The sequence below is a fragment of the Pseudochaenichthys georgianus genome, chromosome 20 (genome assembly GCF_902827115.2).
Source record: "Pseudochaenichthys georgianus chromosome 20, fPseGeo1.2, whole genome shotgun sequence".
Lineage (NCBI taxonomy): Eukaryota > Metazoa > Chordata > Actinopteri > Perciformes > Channichthyidae > Pseudochaenichthys > Pseudochaenichthys georgianus.
The window spans coordinates 16,055,448-16,075,580 of record NC_047522.1 but is presented as its reverse complement, the minus strand read 5'-3'; the positions used below and the strand labels follow the sequence as shown (position 1 = coordinate 16,075,580).

Genomic DNA, 20,133 nt, shown 5'->3' with positions numbered 1-20,133 from the left:
GCAGAACTACAGCATATAATATAAGGGTGTCCACTTTACCCTGTAAAGCCCTGGGAAGCCATTTTGGCATCAAACCCAACAAGTATGTTTTAAATTACTAATAACAAAAAAAGAATGTCTAAAACTTTTTGATTAGCAGATGAAAGTGTGTACTGCAGTGGTGGAGGTTAGCTCTACATCACATTTCCCATAAAGCCGGGGATGTGGGTGTCCTCCACCTGACAGCCTGTCTGCAGAAGATAAACACATGTCACACCTCACTCTCTGCCAATAAAGGTGATGGCCGACTTGCCGCTAGCCCTTTAAAATGAGATGACATGGTCTGAGAGTGCCGAAACGGAATGACTCAGCTGCAGGAGCTTTTCTAAAGTGAGTCAAGCAACATTTCATTATTTCTCTAAAAAGGTTAAATTACTCATTTTTAAGATTTTGTTCATTCGAGTGCGTAATATGAATTCATTTAAAATTGCAATTCCAGGATAAAACCACTTTTAAAACCCCCAGATTGGGACCGTAAGAGATAATAGCCTCCTTGTTGAATACAACCCTGCCCCTTATATTATTTAAATATAAATGAAATTAATTAGAATATTTGTAAATCTTTTCAGCACCCAATGAATGTGTTGTGGAGAGAAAGATGGACTACATTTTCAGCATCACCACCAGCTAGAGGGAGAAATATACAGAGAGTAAAGAATTCATCATTATAACAATTTGTAAAATCAGGCTGCAACTGTCTTGTGAATTTGAACAGTGCAACTTAAATATCTATTTACGATGTAGGATGTATGAGTCATATACAGGGTTCTTACACCTTTTCCAAAGTCAAATTCAAGCACTTTTCAAGCATTTTCAAGGTGCATTTTCCAGCTTTTCAAGCATCTTACAGCTGTTGTACATTACATATTTATATACACATACTCAAATGATTATTTCCCTACCTCACATTAAATCAGATGTTCTTTATGCTATAAACAACCAAATGTGTGTTTCGTGATAGCATTCTACACGAGGATGAAAAATTAAAGAAAAGAAAACTAAGTTTAATATTTCAAAATTAGTGACCTGTACATAGACTGGGCCTCCCATATAACCTGGCTGAGCCGATATACAACAATCAGCCAAATAACTTTTCAATACATTATTGATTCATTGTTGGTAGTGAACGCAAGTCAGAGGTACATGGTGTACTTCTACTCCTCTACAGTTCAGAGGTACATGGTGTACTTCTACTCCTCTACAGTTCAGAGGTACATGGTGTACTTCTACTCCACTGCAGTTCAGAGGTACATGGTGTACTTCTACTCCACTATAGTTCAGAGGTACATGGTGTACTTCTACTCCACTACAGTTCAGAGGTACATGGTGTACTTCTACTTCTCTACAGTTCAGAGGTACATGGTGTACTTCTACTCCACTACAGTTCAGAGGTACATGGTGTACTTCTACTTCTCTACAGTTCAGAGGTACATGGTGTACTTCTACTCCACTACAGTTCAGAGGTACATGGTGTACTTCTACTTCTCTACAGTTCAGAGGTACATGGTGTACTTCTACTCCACTACAGTTCAGAGGTACATGGTGTACTTCTACTCCACTACAGTTCAGAGGTACATGATGTACTTCTACTCCACTACAGTTCAGAGGTACATGGTGTACTTCTACTTCTCTACAGTTCAGAGGAACATGGTGTACTTCTACTCCACTACAGTTCAGAGGTACATGGTGTACTTCTACTCCACTACAGTTCAGAGGTACATGGTGTACTTCTACTGCACAACAGTTCAGAGGTACATGGTGTACTTCTACTCCTCTACAGTTCAGAGGTACATGGTGTACTTCTACTCCACTACAGTTCAGAGGTACATGGTGTACTTCTACTTCTCTACAGTTCAGAAGAACATGGTGTACTTCTACTCCACTACAGTTCAGAGGTACATGATGTACTTCTACTCCACTACAGTTCAGAGGTACATGGTGTACTTCTACTTCTCTACAGTTCAGAGGAACATGGTGTACTTCTACTCCACTACAGTTCAGAGGTACATGGTGTACTTCTACTCCACTACAGTTCAGAGGTACATGGTGTACTTCTACTGCACAACAGTTCAGAGGTACATGGTGTACTTCTACTCCTCTACAGTTAAGAGGTACATGGTGTACTTCTACTCCACTACAGTTCAGAGGTACATGGTGTACTTCTACTTCTCTACAGTTCAGAAGAACATGGTGTACTTCTACTCCACTACAGTTCAGAGGTACATGGTGTACTTCTACTCCTCTACAGTTCAGAGGTACATGGTGTACTTCTACTGCACAACAGTTCAGAGGTACATGGTGTACTTCTACTCCACTACAGTTCAGAGGTACATGGTGTACTTTACTCCACTACATGTATTTAATCCCTTTAGTTACTTCACAGATGAATGATGTGAAATCTAACCAAGTGTTAAATCTTTAGTTCCACCTGGAGTAAATCCACCAGCTCCCCTGCAGTCTACAAAGTCATTCAGACTAGCTGCACCTTCACCAGCTCTGAGAACACTTTCATGATCAATCATTATAAAACATATCATATATATTATTCTGAAATGGACCAATCTGCACAACGACTACTTTTACTGTCTTTCACTATATTTAGATGAGAATACTTTTCTATTTTCACTTGAGGAACATTTTGAATGCAGAACTTTTACTGTAACAGAGTATTCCTACACTCTGGTACTTCTACTTTTACTAAGTACAAGATCTGAGTACTTCTACTTTTACTCAAGTACAAGATCTGAGTACTTCTACTTTTACTCAAGTACAAGATCTGAATACCTCTACTTTTACTCAAGTACAAGATCTGAGTACTTCTACTTTTACTCAAGTACAAGACCTGAGTACTTCTACTTTTACTCAAGTACAAGACCTGAGTACTTCTACTTTTACTCAAGTACAAGACCTGAGTACTTCTACTTTTACTCAAGTACAAGATCTGAGTACTTCTACTTTTACTAAGTACAATATCTGAGTACTTATAATTTCACTACAAGATCTGAGTACTTCTACTTTTACTCAAACAATATCTGAGTACTTCTACTTTTACTCAAGTACAAGATCTGAGTACTTCTACTTTTACTCAAGTACAATATCTGAGTACTTATCCACCTCTGGTAGTGTATTAGCCTGAATTGTTGCCACAAAATCACGCAGAGCTGCATACAAATAGACTCACAATGGTAACAAGTGGAAAATAATATTTACAAATGTGTCCAATGATTCTAGGTAATGCTGATTACTCAAGACTCCTGACTTATACATCTCCAAAGGAAGACTGTGTTCATTCTACAATTACATGGGATTAAAGCAAAATGTAGTTTTACTTGAAAAATACTTCAATTTTATATAAAAGACAGTTTGTTTTCATGTTTTCAAATAAACAAAGTCTTGGCTTTCAGAATATTAAACTTGTTTCGGCAAATTCAGATGATAAATACAACTTTGAAGCTTCGGCATAATTACAAGCAGAGAACGGACTAATGTAACGTCACAGCAGGCATAACAACAGCCGGTGTTTCTTGTGAGTGTTTCCCCGGTACACAAACGCAAAAATACACAAACACACTCGCGAGCTTCCCCGAGACCAGTAATACAAACGAAAATGTGTCTTCGGGTCAATGTGACTGACTTCGATAGAGCAAGTCACATTTGGTTTAGGCACGAAACATACTACCAGTAGAAATATATTGCTTTCAAAATCGCTCTGTGTCGAATCAATAGATTATATTTCATGACTATGACGAAATGCCGTGAGAGCTTCATCCTCTGAAGACCACACGATGGCGACTGTAACGCACATACCATAGGTACGCTCCTCTGAAATGATTGTCCCCTGCAATTATTATTATCCCTCATGGAGTTTGCTATTCAGCTCGCTAACGTTAGCTTAAACAAACGTAACATGCAACGTTAGCCTAATCTAAAATGCTCTACTGCGGCGTACCTTTCATGTGGCTCGTCAGCGCAGACTCTCCCATCGTTATTTTTGCAAACTTTGCAGGAGGCTACTCGTGGGCTTGACCCTCGTCTTAGCCATGGCTTGTATTGGTCTTCTGCTAGCCAACTCTCGTTGAAACTGCAACCTCCTGGCACACTGTCATCTATCTCTCATCAGAATGCCCAGGTCGCGCGCATAGCGCGGGAAGGTGCAGCGGAGATGTTTTATGTAGAAGAGAAGCAATTATTTTTCTTTTAATCTAAAAAGCGAACTATTCAGTCAGACAGCAATTTTTTGTAAAAGTAAAGCATTTACATTTTCAAGCACTTTATCTCAATTTCAAGCACCATTCCCAAAATTCAAAGCACTTTCCCAACCTTGAAAACAGCACGTCAAATTTCAAGCATTTTCAAGGATTTCAAGCACCCGTACGAACCCTGCATATAGTATACTTCAAACAGTTAGCAACATCCAAGGGACATCCCATCCAATCACATCTCACCGTTCAACCTGTTCCGCGCTGTGATTGGTGAAGCAAAAGGTATTTTTAGCTCCAGATATTCAATAAAAGCAGACACTTCTCCAGAGGTTTTAAATTGAGACAAACAGACAAGCCAACACCACAGCAAAATAGCATGACACAGCAGCAGCACTGCAACGCCAAGGGTGCTGTCAGACACCATCTATCCTCCACACCCCCAGCGGGCATTACGGTTAACACAAGGCCTCCCTGAACACACCTTACACTCTTATACTGAACAGGAGAAATACACACAAATCCAGCATTGCTTTATCACATCAACACAGGCTTCGATGCACCGAGTGTAAACTTTGAGCCCAGTGAGAGTACAAGCACTATTAGTGCACTGCAGCACGACTGCTGCGACATTAAATTGGGAAGGACCATTTGTCAAAGCGCTCCCCAGCAGAAATCCCCTCTTTGAAGCTGTTTCTGAGGGGAGGAGACGTCTTGGGCCCTGACACACCAACCCGATTTTGGGAGTCAGAGGCCGTCAGAGGCTGTCGGGCATTCGCGGCGCCGTAGTCAGGTTGGTGTGTCCCGCACCGTCGACCGTGACACACCTTATTTGGACTGCCAGACCCGATGCATGGCCGATTCAACATGTTGAATCGGCCATGCATCGGGTCTGGCAGTCGGACCAAATAATCACTCTGATTGGCTGTTCAGCTAGCAAATCAGTGCATGAGAAGCGAAGCGGAAGTGAGGGATGTAAACAAACGATTTAAGAAGGCACACACAGACTGCTATTCATTTTCATCTCATCATGGCGATCTGGAATGATGCAAACGAAGACCTGCTCATCACCTTGATCCAGGAGAGGCCAGCTCTGTATGATATTACGGAGAAAAGATACTCTTCTTCTTCTCTGTTTTACGGTTGTTGCCTCTTTTGAATGACGAATACACACTACCGCCGCCTGCTGGTAAGGAGAGTTATTGCCACTCATGCACTGAAGTCGGTGCGGTGTGTTCCCGTGCGACACTGTTGGCCAAAACGCAGGAGAACACGGCCAGGCAACAGCCGACTTCAGCGTCGGCTAGTCCTCTGGTGACTGCTTGGTGTGTCAGGGCCTTAAAGGCTTAAGCCTCGTCCACAGGAAACAGTGACTCATACATCGATAAAGGTTAACTTTGCTGCCCTCACTTCCAGACGAACTCTGATAAAATAGGATACAAACATAGGAAAGAAGTTGCATGTCTTAATGATTCATGACATCTAATGAAATATCATCTATGAACATCAAACAATTTAATTTGCCTTGAGTGTGAGGGATTACAAATGGAGTGGTGTAAAATGGCAAAGCAAGAGGTTGTAATGCCTGGATGTGAACCCAGCCATTATTTTCTAGGTTGTACTCTTTGCAAAGTAAGACACTCTGGGTTGCCACAAACATAAAGGGATGTAATACCATAAACAAGCTTAATCCCTTCAAATCAGCATAACAGATGTAACAGGGCGGGACATTGTGCTTATTTCAACATGCTGACTGTTGAGAGCATAAACAAGCTCCGGGGTAGTTGTGTCATAGCAGTTTGATGTCTGACAGGATACAAGTTATCATTATAACTAAAGATGCTGTAATGTATTAAACTATATCAATAGAAGAGTGGATCGTACCTTTCAGACCCCTGTTGGATAATAGGATAAATCAGAGGGTTTAACAGATTCACTTTGAAATATCTAATATAAATTAGATATTAAGTACAAAAAAGATAATGAGTTTTGATTTCTTTTTTTTCAAACATGTTGAATCCAAGGTCAAGAACGAATTTGCTTGAATACTGTATAGTTTAACCTCTTCAGACTTTTCAAAAGATTGCCCATGATTCTTCATAGCCTATAAATGGATTCAAACTTTGACAAGTGAACTAAATATATTTTGATGTTCTTTAAAAAAGGGAAATTACCCCCAAATATGTCCTATGCATTCAAGCCTCAAACAGCAAAAGGAAACTAAAGAAACTATAAAGGAAATAACTTCCATATTGAATCCTTTTGTTCCAGAACAATACTGTAATATGTATTTCAAGAAGTAAGGCCACCCATTGTGACAGTAGGCAGGCAGTGGAATTCACCCTTTCCTGTTGAGATACAATCCGAAACTCTTCGTCATACAGTATCTATGAACTAAACAAGAAACTATGTCCGGAGTATGACAGGAAACAAGGCCCTTGGGTGAGGTAGACACAGCAATCCCGTGCTGTTCACAATAATTTGCAATGCGCAGGAGGAAAATCCTATTGTTTCCAATGTCTCTACACTTCCTGTCTTAGTTCACGGGATGAGAACATACTTTATGCAGAAACAGTGAAGCACAAACCTCAGTAGGTCCAGGAAGTTCTTCACTCTACACGCACATTCCTAATTTTACCCCTTGACACAGCCCCTTGTCTGGTGACAATGGCAGGAACAGAACAAAAAAAATGGAGCACTAGAGAAGGATGTTTTTGGAGGGAGGGGGGTGTATTGTACCTCATTTCCTTAAACGGTGCTGCAGAGATCGCTCAGAGCCAGCTGGGACGAGTGAACAAGAGAGCAACATCCGTAAAGATCGTCCGAAGTCCAGAGATTTCCCGCCGGGCGATAACCACGTGTCCGGAGACGGAGGGAGAGATGTTGTATTGTTCTCTTCTCTTCTCTCCTAACCCCCCCCCCCCCCTCTCTCTTATCCACCCCCCACTATTAGTGAGACAGATTAACTCCAAGAGCAGCAAGTCCTGAGAGTGCGTCTGGCTTGCTGTATGCGGACACACATGCACATCCCATCAATTACGCCTTCTCCATGTGATTCAGGCTGACGGATGAGGCAGAAGCACCCTATAACAACACAACAAGGAAAATTGTCCTAAAACTGGAGAATTTACTCATGGGTGAGCTGTCCCGTAGCTCATCTACCAAAAAGAGAAAGAGCCTAATAAGCCAATTACACAACTAAAATGCATATGGTGTAACACACAACAATGCATGCAAGTGTGTGATTGGCAGACTCCGGAGGTGGCTCAGATTTAGAGTGATGGAGCCTGGAGTCTTCCGTTCGGACAGTCGTGACCTTTCTTCTACAGTCACCAGAGGAGAGTGCAATGATTAAAGAAATGGTATTTGGTTTGAGCTGAAAGTGTAGAACTTGATGGAAAGGGAGCCGTGTAATGACTCGAGCCGCTAACCCCTCTGGCTCTGGACTGATGTTTACCTGGAGATGACGGGAGATATGGCAGCGTGGGGACCCGACAGGGTTGACATTTTACAGTGAGACCCCACTGAGACCTGTCAAGTGGGAGTCTCGTTACAGTGGAGGTGGGGAAGAGTTGTGACAAATCACTTGGATTAATATATTGATGCATACAGCACCCTGGGGAGGCATTATTGTTATCCGAAAAGCTGCAAATAGGAGATACTAGTATAGGGAGAATATGAACAATCTTGTGTTTTTATAAACTGGAATGACAAGGTTTGAAGCTAAATAGCAATACTTGTGAAGAAAGAGTTGCAAGGTCTTTGAAGTATACACAAGACTAAGAAAGAAAGACTTAATTAAAAATGTTTTAGCAATTAGACCTGATTGCACAAATTACATTTGCATTGGAACTTTCTTTGGGTCTTGTGATGTCTATAGAAAAAAACATGCACAGTATTAGCTTAGCTTATTATTAGCATGGCTTTGAAAGAGTTTGAAATGTTAGCTTACCTCTTCAACTGCCCTAAGTGTGGCTGGGTACAATTTGCCAGTGACAGTGCTAACTTGCCATTAAGCAGGTATAATGCCTACGATTAGCTATCCTAACACTCCACCTAGCAGTGGGTTAGCATTTTATACGTACAAGCTATGCTGATAGTGTGCGGTACAAAAATATCCGAAATAAAAAAATATCCGAAATAAAAAATGATTGATTAATATCAAAGGACTGTGCCTCATGTTTACTTTTCTACCACCTTGAAAAACAATCGTAGTTCAAAAGACATTGATTAATGATCAGTCGTTGCCAATGACTGAAATCTTCAATGAGGAACAGCAGTCAATATCTTGTCGAAAAAATAATCCTTGTCTGTGAAACTGGGACACGCAGTTGATAATTGCTGTCCTCCTGCTGCAGCGCCGGGCTGAACAGCCGTGAACAAAACAAACCAATTATTCTGAATCAGTTTTGAAATCTTCCTGTGATCTGGCTACATTTAGCAACCTCTCTTTCACAACTCTAACACGGCTGAACGGGAGCATACAAGAGGAATATAAGAGGATTCATGTTGAGTAACTGCTCAATGGGGGTTAATTGCGTTGAGCTTTGGTGTTACATTGAGCAAGTCTGATACAAGAGGATTAGGATAGACACACTTTAAAACCTGTGTATATTAAATAACACCAATGCTATAGGTGTGTTGATGTTTGAAGAGTGAGATGCTCACATAAGGAGCTCTAGCGTGGAATACTTTGAAACATGCAACATCCATCAAAGATCTCTCACAGATCAGAGAAATAATGAAGCAATCAGTGCAAGCACTCAGCACGCTAATTAGCCTGCGACGCTCACCAGCAGCATCTCAGAGTGTGTGTCAGTTTTTAAAATGCATTCCAGGCGAAAAAATGTCTCACCAGCAGACGTTTAATTACCACAGGATGGAGAGCTTTGGTTTGCCCGAGCCATCACTCACGGTTGAATTAATGAATAGGTAAACAGCAGAGGAACAAGCCAGGCTCAGCATGGTGTGGATGAGAACTGTGACACCACACATAGGCCTACTCTCACACACAGTCAGCAGTGTTTAATATTATGGATGAAGTGGTGGTTCAATTCTATAGGGTGGAGGGGAGGGGAGAGCATGTGGGTGATTTGTTTGGTAAGCTTCACAGTCTATAATTAAGTGATAAACCACACGTGATACACGCCCAAATATTCAGACATCAATCAGGTAAAAATAATGAACAACATGAAGAGGATGATTACTGTATTTCATCAGAATGGTCCATGGACTTATCGGTCTCACTAACTGGGACAGATGGGTGAAAAAGTGAAGAAAAAACTAACAAAAAGTGTCAGTGTGAAAATACGTAACTAGTTACATTTACGTAGCTGGTATTAGCAAATATTGAGCATTTGGCAAATCTTTTTATCACTTCTGCACTGGATTAAAATGTCTATTGATTAAACTTGCTGCTGCCAACTCTTTCTTTGCATTTAGCTTTAGGATGGAGAGACAAGCTTCCTCACTGAAGTCTGGATATGAAACCTCCATGGAGTTACAAAGACATAAAACCAACCCTGTGAAAAAAAACAGACACAATTAATGTCAATGGCATTCCAGTGGCCTGTTTACGGCTATCGGAGTTAAATGTCAAACGCTTGGCCCCGCAGGGAGACAGAACCGGCGGGGAGTGTGCAGGTGTCGCTCCCTCCATCATTTTTGCTGCCTTTCTCTTCTGTGTGATGTTGGGAATGGGACAATACATTGGGGATGAGCAGCAAGATCTATTATTAGTGGAAGAGTGAAGAATGGAGTGAATGCCCAGGGGAAAGCAGAGGAGCGGGCCTAACCTCACTGACATTATTTTAAGAGTTGCTGTTGTGACAGTTTCTGCAACTGATGACTTCTGTACCGCAGACAGCAAATTGTTTGCGTTAGTATGCGTGTGTCACTGTTAAGGGAAGCATTCCAGTGGTTTCACATATTGTATTTCATTTTCTCGAATCACTTATACATCGGAGCCTGCCATTTTGCAAACCATTCAACTAAAACATTGGATGTATTTTGTCTTTGTTAAGGCATTTATTTTTGTTTAAATCAATTAAATCAAATGTGCTTACATTTTCCTTTCCAATAGTGAAATCCATCAAAACCAAGTCTGCATGAATACAAAATAATAAAATAAATACAATATTATTGTTGCCTGCGGCCCAATGTGCTGTAGTTGTTTTTCCCACTGTGTGTACATTTTGAATATATATTTAGTGAAATAAACCATGCAAGCTCAATTTTAAAAGGCTAATTATCCAGATTTCAACTCATGGTCCCAGGTTAGTTGAAAATGTGCTTGTGTGTTCCATACAGTATAGAACATGAAATGCTTATTCATTAAAATAACTGAAACTAAATGCCGGATGTAGAACCTGTTGACAGATAATAATGATTATAAAGCTTAAAAAACTGCTGGTTTATGTAATGAACTAACCGAAGCTTAAAAAAAGACGAGCTGTCCAATCAATTAGACATTTCACCCTGCCTCCAATCTTTATGACAAGCTAGGCTAAATGCCTCCTTTCTCTAGCTCAGTGACTAACATAGAGACACAAAAATACAATCCTCCCCTAACTCTCACCAAGAAAGCAAATAAACACAATCATATATAGAATTCCCCAGCAGAAGATGCACACTCTCATCACAGTGTTGAAAGGCAGAGGAAAATCATAACTATCAGTGTTTTTACAGCACAAAGAGCCTGCGCGTCTAACAGTGTGTCCAATGTATTTGCAGCTTCTGACAAACCCAAAACGTCAAGTCATCTCCTCTCTCTCTAAAGGACCCTCTCCTCTTCAGTGAGAGAGAAGAGTGGAGTCATTCCAGCAGCTTCAGCAGCAGCTTGATTGGGCTATCGCTGCATGTCATTTACAGCAGTGCCATTCTCAATACATATGGGATAACCTGGGTGTGAACATGTACCTTGTGGATTAGTGGATCAGGGGCAGAACCATGTGAGAGTAACTGTGAAGGTACAAAGAGGAAATATACATTAAATATTTCCAAGTGTCTTGTTTGACATAAAGCCAGACGTCTGCCCAGTGGCTGTCCACTCAGATTTTGTTGTTGCCATGTTGCTCCTTTCTGCTGCCAATACTACACTGGCTCCAGCATCAACGACCTCCCTACACGATAATGCCACCGTCTCCATGGTAATTCAGCTTTCACAAACCGCCATTCGTGCCACCACAAACAAATTCACACAAAAACACACCAGGCAAAAACCCACTGTGTCAATTCGCAATTTTGTGTGTGGAAATTAATTAATATGGAGCGGGTTACACATTATTAAAATGTGTAACCCGCTCCATATTATTCAGTATTAATGCCGCCGCAGATCACTAGACAGCTTTCCAGGCCCCCCAGGGCCACGAAACTCTTAGACTGGAAAGAGACAGAGGAGGAGAATAGAAGCAATACCATATAAATGTCTCTCTAATTAGGGGTGACAAGCGCTGATAGTTTCATATTTGAAGAGTTCTCCCAGGGGTGGTTTGAGCAATGATTACAATGAACTGTCAGCTCTCATGACTCCTTTGACAAGAAATACATCAGTAACCCCTTTCTGGCTTACATGCTAGCAACATGTAACCGAGGAGTAAAATCACCTTTCCTATGCTTCCTGTGAAGAGCACTCTACATATCGCAGTCTGACGAATCGTCCTCCTACTTCCATTTACTTTTACCTCATGTGACCTGTAAGAGATCTTGGCTCTCACCTTGCCAAGCGCTGTACATGAGGAACATCAGCCCCGCTGCTCTTCAGCCTATCAATCAGGCTCTCCAGCAGCCATGAAATGAGCCATATGCGGCATGGGCAGAGCACAGACAGAAAACAATGTGTTTTATATTCTCAAGAGCTCCAGTTTTCCTTTCCTGGCATTCAGACTGCCTCAACTTGGACTCAAACAGCGTGAAAAATACTATAGTAAGTCACAAAATCAAATGCTGCCTTGGCAAGATGACACATGCAGATTATTTGGGGGATGGAAATGCTTTGATTTAGGTTGCCGGGTAAAGAAGAGATGATTCAACATTTCAGACAAGATGACCTCAATCCTACAGAACAATTAGCTGCTGACAGTGACATACAGTAGAGCGCAATAATAAACTCTAGAAAGGGGAGGGGTCTCCTCAGTCCCCAGCATATGGTGGCTTTTTAATCTGCCATCAGAAGAGTCTGGACAGCAGACAAGGTTTTATTTATCTGAATGTTTTCTCAAAATCTTGTATTCACAATCAACTGCGAATACAATAAGCTGATCCAAAAGGTGGAATAAACAAGTATTCACAAATCATAAAGGACTTCAGGAGAAATTCACCACTAAAAGAACACATATCCAGATTGAAGAAGTTGCCAAGGAAACCAGAGACTAGAAGCGCTCTCTTTTTTGATAGAGTAGCACTTTTCTGGTTGAGAGGCTGCCGATATGCTTTCCGGGGTCACAACCTGTCCTCCATTAGAGGCTCTGAGTAATCCCAATAGGTGAGCCCAGCCTCAGACCCCTTAATCATTGGGTTGACACCTGCTTTTGTCCTCCTCCATCACATGACCCGACCCTACTCCACCCCCCAGGCTGGGTTTGCGGGGTTAACGTGTCACCCCCCTGTACCTCCTCTCCTCCCACCAAGCCTTTTCATAATCCTATTAGACCCAGTCATCTGCGCTGCATTAAAAAAAGGTGATGATTGATCTGAAAACACAAACCCTCTGTGTCCTGAGTTTGCCAAAAGGAGTCTCTTTTCACATGTAGATGTTAAAAAACATATAACACAAAATATGAAACATGTTTTGTCCTTGTTTAGGACTTTTTGTTTTCTAAAAATGTTGTATTGCAACACAATTGGATTAAAATGGCTATTGGGTGTAAACAACACAAACAAACTCTTTAAACTGATCAGAGAAATAAAAGTGTTGTTTTTGAGGTCTTACCTGTGAGAAAAAAGCTAAAAATCACAAACTTTTATTTTGAAGGACGATTTTCTAACGCTGTGCATGCAGCCGGCGTTGGACTGGAAGTACCGGAGACCATAAACGGTTTTTAAAACTTCTGTCACATAGTGATCATCTTCTCAATAAAATATCTTTGCTGATGTTTTTTCGAGTCTTCTGGCCAATCAGAATCAAGATTGTTCCCGGAAGTCCCCACGGAGAATAACTTTGCGGTAGAACTCTTCTTTATACATCCATGGTTACAACTTCAGATAGAAATCAACACATAATGAAATATGACCCCCGGTCTGATCACTGACAGGTCACAGAACAATGGGAGCTATCTACCCTTACCCACAATTTAAAGTAAGTCACACAGACTATCTCCTCTTTACTCTTCTCGCAGCACGATGTCAGAATAAAGTGAAAAACAAACAATGGTATACAATATTATTAATATGTCGGGTAGCTAGTAATAGATTTATTTATTTTCTTCTCAGAGTGTACCAGAATGCATAGTTTATGTTAGTATTTCTAAAAATCTCCTTGGGGAGAATCCCCCCAGACCCCCCTGCTGGGGTTGGGTTTTCAGCATGTGTGCCATTTTATATAGTTCAGTTTTGATTCCATCATCTCATTCAAGGTGGGGTAGGTAATTTCGGAGAAACCAGCTCGATTTTATAATCTATCGAGTATATATTTATATATACAGTTTATGGCTCGAGTGCGCTAGAATTTGAAAATACACAACCGGAGAAAATCTGCCACTTCCTTACAGAGCCCCATCTCCACCACACACGAACGCGCACATGACCAATGAGGGCACGAGATAAATGTGTGCACAGATGGAAGGCTGACAGGCAGGTAGGCCATCCAGTTACTTTAGCCGGGCCGGCTAAAATGATTGGTCGTGCTTTTTACAGTGCTACGGCTTCCACAGATTACATTTTTTAATGGATTTTTTGTCAAAGCACTTAAGATATTCATTGCTATCGGGATGTTAAGAGCATTCCATGGAATATAACAAAAAGTGTATCTCGAGCCGGTTTCTCAAATTTACCTACCCCACCTTTAAACCTTTTTTAAAAGCATACTTTAGTTCTGTGAAGGGATATAAGGGATTTATGCACTGTACTTCACTTTTATTAATATTGTATGCTGAAAAGCGTATATATATATTACAGCACGATTTTTGTTGAATAGATTTGAGTGCTTCAAAATCTTGGGTCGCGATGTATTGACCAAGTAAAAAGTGGGTCCCGAGGCCGGACCAGTTGAGAACCACTGCTCTACATTTATGATCTTGTGTGTGAGCTATGTATCACTTTAAACACTAAGAAATCTACATGGAATTATTATACAGCACTGAGGGTTCATCCTATAAATTGACATAGGCCGGTCAAATATGTCTAATTCTAATACTTAGTCCATACTCAAGCGAGGCAAGACCACTGCCATGTTTGCGGCTTCGTGATGCAGTTTTTAGTCACAGCGTTGCTTTTAGGCTAAATGCTAATGTCAGCATGCTTACATGCTAAAAATGACAAGACTAACATACTGATCATGAGCCGGCATGCCATGTTTACTATCGTAGCTCAGTTTATAAGCATGCTAACATTTGACTTATTAGTTAAAAGTACAGTTGAGGCTGTTGGAATTTTGCAAGTATTTAGTAATAAAACTAAGTATTGGCCAAATTAAACAATGATACTGCTAGATGAAAACACATGTGATCACTTAAGTTAAAATTAATCCTGTGGGAAACAGAAATGTCTCTATTGAATACCATATAAATGTTTCGGATCGTGGTTGATCAATTTCACTCACCAATGTGAACCTCATGGTGTTGATGGCTCTATAGGTGAAATGTCCACCTGTATCATCTGGGCACCATGACAATCTGTAGAACATTTTGGAACAATCCCCTTCTTTCCCACTCGGAGACAAAATAATCTTTGTAAATGTTAACTCTCTGTGGATCTGATGCACATGTTAAACAGCCTATTGTATTAGCTAGATCAAATACTCCTAAAAACCTCTAAAGAAACACTGAAAAATCGGCTTACATAACACATTAGCAGCATCTATTTCCTGAGGAGGAACTTGTTGGGTCTTTTCGCCCCTTGGGTCCCTCTTGGCACAGAGGGTGACCATCAGTGGGTGGAGTTGCAGATTGGAGTGGCATGGTTGCAGCTCAGGAATGTGAGGAATTCCCCTTGTAAACACCTCATGCTCCGATGGTCGCCATACTCTTATCTCTGCGTGCCCATCGCCCCCTTTATCATCATAATGGTAAGTCATACATCACCAGCGAACTGCTTTTATTTTGCTCGGTCAGGGCAGGTGTGATTGCTGCTACTTAAGTCTTTTGTTTACCTGAGGCCCCACATAGTAAAGCCTTTTATTAACTGATACCCCCAATGGGCAAACAGAGCCAGCTTTAAAACCCACTGTATACAGTATAACGGCTTTCAAGTGTTAAGACTTTGAAAGAAGCATGACCAACCCAGGCTCCCTATGGTCCTATGGGAACACTCTTTAGTTGATACGATCATAAGTGTCTGAGGGGGGGGAATTTATTTTTCTTCCTAGATGAAAAGAGAGGCTTTCGCTTGCTTTTCATCGTGGCACCTCCCCCCCGTGGTTCCTGTATACGAGCACCACTCTCAGCTTAAATGAAAGTAATTTCAAAAGCAGCTGAGGGCCTTCGTTAATACTGCGCGGTATTAAGAAAACACAGGAAAAGAAACGGCGCAGGCACAGGCTGGCTTTTTCCTCCCTTTGCTTCGGTGAAATCCTATTTTGGCCACTTGCTGTTTTTTAAAGCCGGAAAAAGGTGCAAAGTCCATCCTGAGCACATAATGTGCAGCAGGAGGGGGCCATGTGGGCTACATTCCACCTCATGGTGTACCATTCTCTACCAGTCATGAGGGACGCTTACTTACAAGCATGAAACCCACTCTCACTGCCATGGCCACATTGCCTAACAGATTCCATCTTGGACCAAGAGTCAGAAACCAGATTTTCCCTTTTCCTGGAACTTCCCTGATACGTTTGTTAAAGGGAGGTCGGTCGCTATGTGAAAGCTGATAATTTCCGGTGTTTTCCATTGTTAAATGTAGGCTTTTCCTGCCATTGGCGATAAGAAAACAGCTGTGAAGATCCCCCAAAAATTATTCCAAATGTTGACGGAAAATATCTTTCCAAATGGGAAGGTGTTGAAATGAGTAACACACACGTTGGCCTCCATAGCACAGTACATCAATAAGAACTGGAAATATTTGAGTTAATAAACAAATGACTTAATCTCTAAAATGTAAATGAATTTGGAAACATACTCATCACATATTCACGAAGCAGATGTCTTCAAATCAACATAAACATAACGTGAATATATTCATTTATATATATGCAAATCCTTCCAATTTATAAGATGAATCCAGAAGATCTTTTGTGTTTCATACTAGGGATGTGACTCACTTTTAGTCAAGACTGAATAATGTCAGAAAGTATTACATGGATTTCATGAAATGTTGTACAGACATTCATGGTCCCTAGAGGATGAATCCTAATTTGGATTCATCCTCTAATCTTCTGACTTCCTTCTTCTTGTGCCACCATTAGGTTCATATTTGTGATTTTAAGAAAATGTCTTGTCAATAGTGAGATTTAGTAAAGCCATTCATGTTCCCCAGTGGATGAATTCCTACACTTTTGGTGATCCCATAACTTGTCCTCTAACACAAGACTAGCCTCAGCCGTATTTTGTGTGCTAATTAGCAAATGTTAGCATTATTAACTTCAGCCTCACAGTCCCTGCCATGACTGTAATCCTAGTTTCTTGAACAATGATTGAAAGACAAATCAGTTCAAAGAAAGTTCGTCATTCATTCATCAAATAATAGATTGTATGTTCAAACACTTGATTTGGGACAATATTTACTGTTAAAAAACACTTGACTTAACGTCAAACCATTCTAATTCTATGAGTCAAAAGATGCTAAAAACAAAAAAGGTTTTGGAACCAATGAATGTTCTTTATAACGCATTGTATTATCAACTGCAGGCTATTTGTATAAAGGGTATATTCAAAACATTTTCGACAGTTTGCAGTACTGACATCTGTCCAGATAAATATATAATCACTGTTTACAAAAATATATCCTCATCACTGTGAAGTGCTTTGCTCATACAGTATGTTCCCTAATACCCATTCATGGTATCACAGTATGTCAGCTTGCCCTGAGGAAGCTGTCAGCTACAGATGTCAATACCCCTGAAAACCCCTCTCCCTCCCCCCACCAATGCACACACATGGCACTGGAGGATTGTCCCCCAGAACAAAGGGCTGGGGGGTTTCTGTGGACAACAGGCAACCAAACATTCCTGGCACAATGGACAGAGTGGCCGGCAGGTTCAATTAGAACACACTTTACCCTATGTCCTATACATCCCACTGTGCTTGAAAACAAAGCTGGAGCTTCACACTCAAATGGGGTATTGGTGATGCCCGCTTGTTTGTGGTGGTCTTGTGTTTTAAGAGAGTTTCTCCAATTATCTGCATTGTTGCTGCCATGTTGCCTGAGAAATAAACCACTTGAAGGGCACTCAGGGATGAGCTCATCAAGTTGCAAGATTGATAGCTCTCCCAAAACTTGTTTTTAGAAGTAAACTAGCTTACTACTGCTGCAAATAAACTTGGACAACAGCCAGCCATGGCAAGGCATCTTTATCATAAATCTTTCCAAGAGCCACTCAAAGTCTTAAGGAAACACTTCAGAGAACATCTTCTTAACTCACCATGATACTTCTGTTTTAAGGATTGCTAGAGACAATTTGAATCCCACACAAAACGTTAATCTGCCAAACAAACATTGGAGTTAATCCAATGTTTTTCCTAGTAGAAATGGGATAACCAAGAGAGCGTCCAGAGAACTGACCAGCATCAGGTCAACTTCTATATCATGCAATACATTAAATGGTTCTCTAAACCAATGGGAAACCATACATTGGGATATGTTGCAGTGACAGTTGGATGCAGCACTGAAAGTGATTTGCTGCTCATGTCTGACAGACTCTGCCGCTCATAACTGCCTGGAAACATTCATCCAGGATTTCAACAAATCAGATGCTCAACAAAATCAATACACAGAGGGAGCCTATTGCAAGAGCCGTCAGTAAAACACAGTACAGGTAGGACACATAGAGGGTGAGCACAGAGAAATACACGGATGTACTTACCTATTATACACAAGGTGCGCCGTAACGTCGGGTACTTGGCGTATCCGAGAGAAATGAAGCCCCAAAGCCGTTGTGTCACACTTCACACCATCCGGGCGCACATGTTGCCAGTCCCCCAACGAGAAATGTCACACTCATGAGCCGCAACAAGAAGCCAAGTGACTGCAGGAGGGACCGTGTCGCCGCACAGCGTGTCCACTCGCTGAATCAGATGCGTAGGGCGCCTCTCCGCCTGTAGGGAGCGTGATCCGCGCGGCCACTGCTGATGATCGCTGGGTAAATGCGCGGTGCGCAATTAAAGAGGCGCGCAGGACGCTGGCGGTGCCACCCACCAAAGGAGGGTTTCGTGTGTACGGACAGGGAATTTTAATGAGGACTGCTGCAGAGTTTCCCTCCCTGCTCAGAGTAGTGCTCTCCCAGTGCAGGAATCAAACTGTTCCGATACAAAAACCCTAAGGTTACCTTACAGGAGAGGAGGCCATGTGACGAAGTGAAGCGTCAATGCAACTCTTGGCCACCTGCCAGTCAGTAAAGTGGGAGATTAGCCCTGTGGACACCTGTTGACGAACACAGATCAGATGCACTGACTGAATGTCTAACTGTAATAATAAATATTGTTCTATTTGATATTTACAAACCTAGCTGCTCTCAGGGCTGCAGATCCAGTAGGATCACATTCAAGCTGCGGGACACCACAATTCTGTGAAATAGTTAATTGATTCATTAGAAACCCTTTAGGTCACTGACTTAGTAAAACTCTTTCTATAGCTTCTCTTTGTATTAAAAAAAAGGAAAAGATTATTTTTAATACAGTTTGGGTTGAATCTAAAAAAACAACACAATACTAAAAAAGTACTGGAATAAAGATAATTTCATCAGATCATAGATTGTTCCTCTCTGCTCGACACATCCTCTGAGTCATGAACTGGAATGATTAGAGTAGGAGAAACAATACAATATGCATTAATCATCATATTTCAGATAATGTGTCCTGCATGCTACAATGGTTTGTTGTTTTCATGGGTTGGGTTTAATCTTTATTTTCAATCTGACAATTACAATTTCTAAACTGTTTGTTTTGAGTAATACTAAAATAGACTCACATCAGACCATGACATAAGATTGCTGATCAGTTTAGTGTAGTGATACAGCCCAGTGGATCTCAAACTCAGGAGAGGAACCTACTGAAGGGGTCACAAGAAGACAAACGGGGTAATGTGAAAACCACCAATAGATGCCAAATGAGTCATGTGACCATGTACCCCGAGCAAACATTGTCCATGAGGCTAAAAGGTTAGGACACCACTGCTCTAACTGAATACCTGACAGTACTGATGGTGGTGAAAAGTTGACCTCTGCATGTTCTTTCCGTGTTAACCTTTACAAGTGACCTTAAGCTGCCCCTTCCTTTTTTGGAAGCCCTCGGAGCCATCAGCCTGAGTCATGTTCCTCTGTCAGTCCAGCTCTTGCTCCTTTAATCCCACTCATTACCTCTCAAACAGCAGTTCAACAACGAGTCTGTAGTCAGCTGCTGCATCTATTATGAGGTTAAACCACTTACCGTCCATATGGGAGGGAACAAGGGCATCTAACCTCAGCTGACACCCTGGTATGAAACAGCACTTTGCTTCACCAAAGACCTAAATCAACACAGGGTAAAGAAAATCTGGTGTTTACTGCAGGGGGAGATCAACAGCAGATAGCAGGGGCCACATAACCACATGG

The 20,133-nt window shown here is 41.3% G+C and overlaps 1 protein-coding gene across 2 annotated transcripts in view; it reads right to left on the bottom strand.

Annotated features, from left to right (window-relative positions):
- Positions 1 to 18,855, bottom strand: part of tmem108 (transmembrane protein 108) — a 62,487-nt gene extending 43,632 nt beyond the window's left edge. The window contains exon 1 of one of the 2 annotated variants that reach the window (XM_034108675.2): positions 18,409 to 18,855. The gene's annotated coding sequence lies outside the window, so the exon portion shown is untranslated. Of the gene's footprint in view, positions 1 to 6,977; positions 7,070 to 18,408 lie in introns of those variants that run through there. The other variant, XM_034108676.2, reaches the window with a different exon arrangement.
- Positions 18,856 to 20,133: the final 1,278 nt, after the last annotated feature.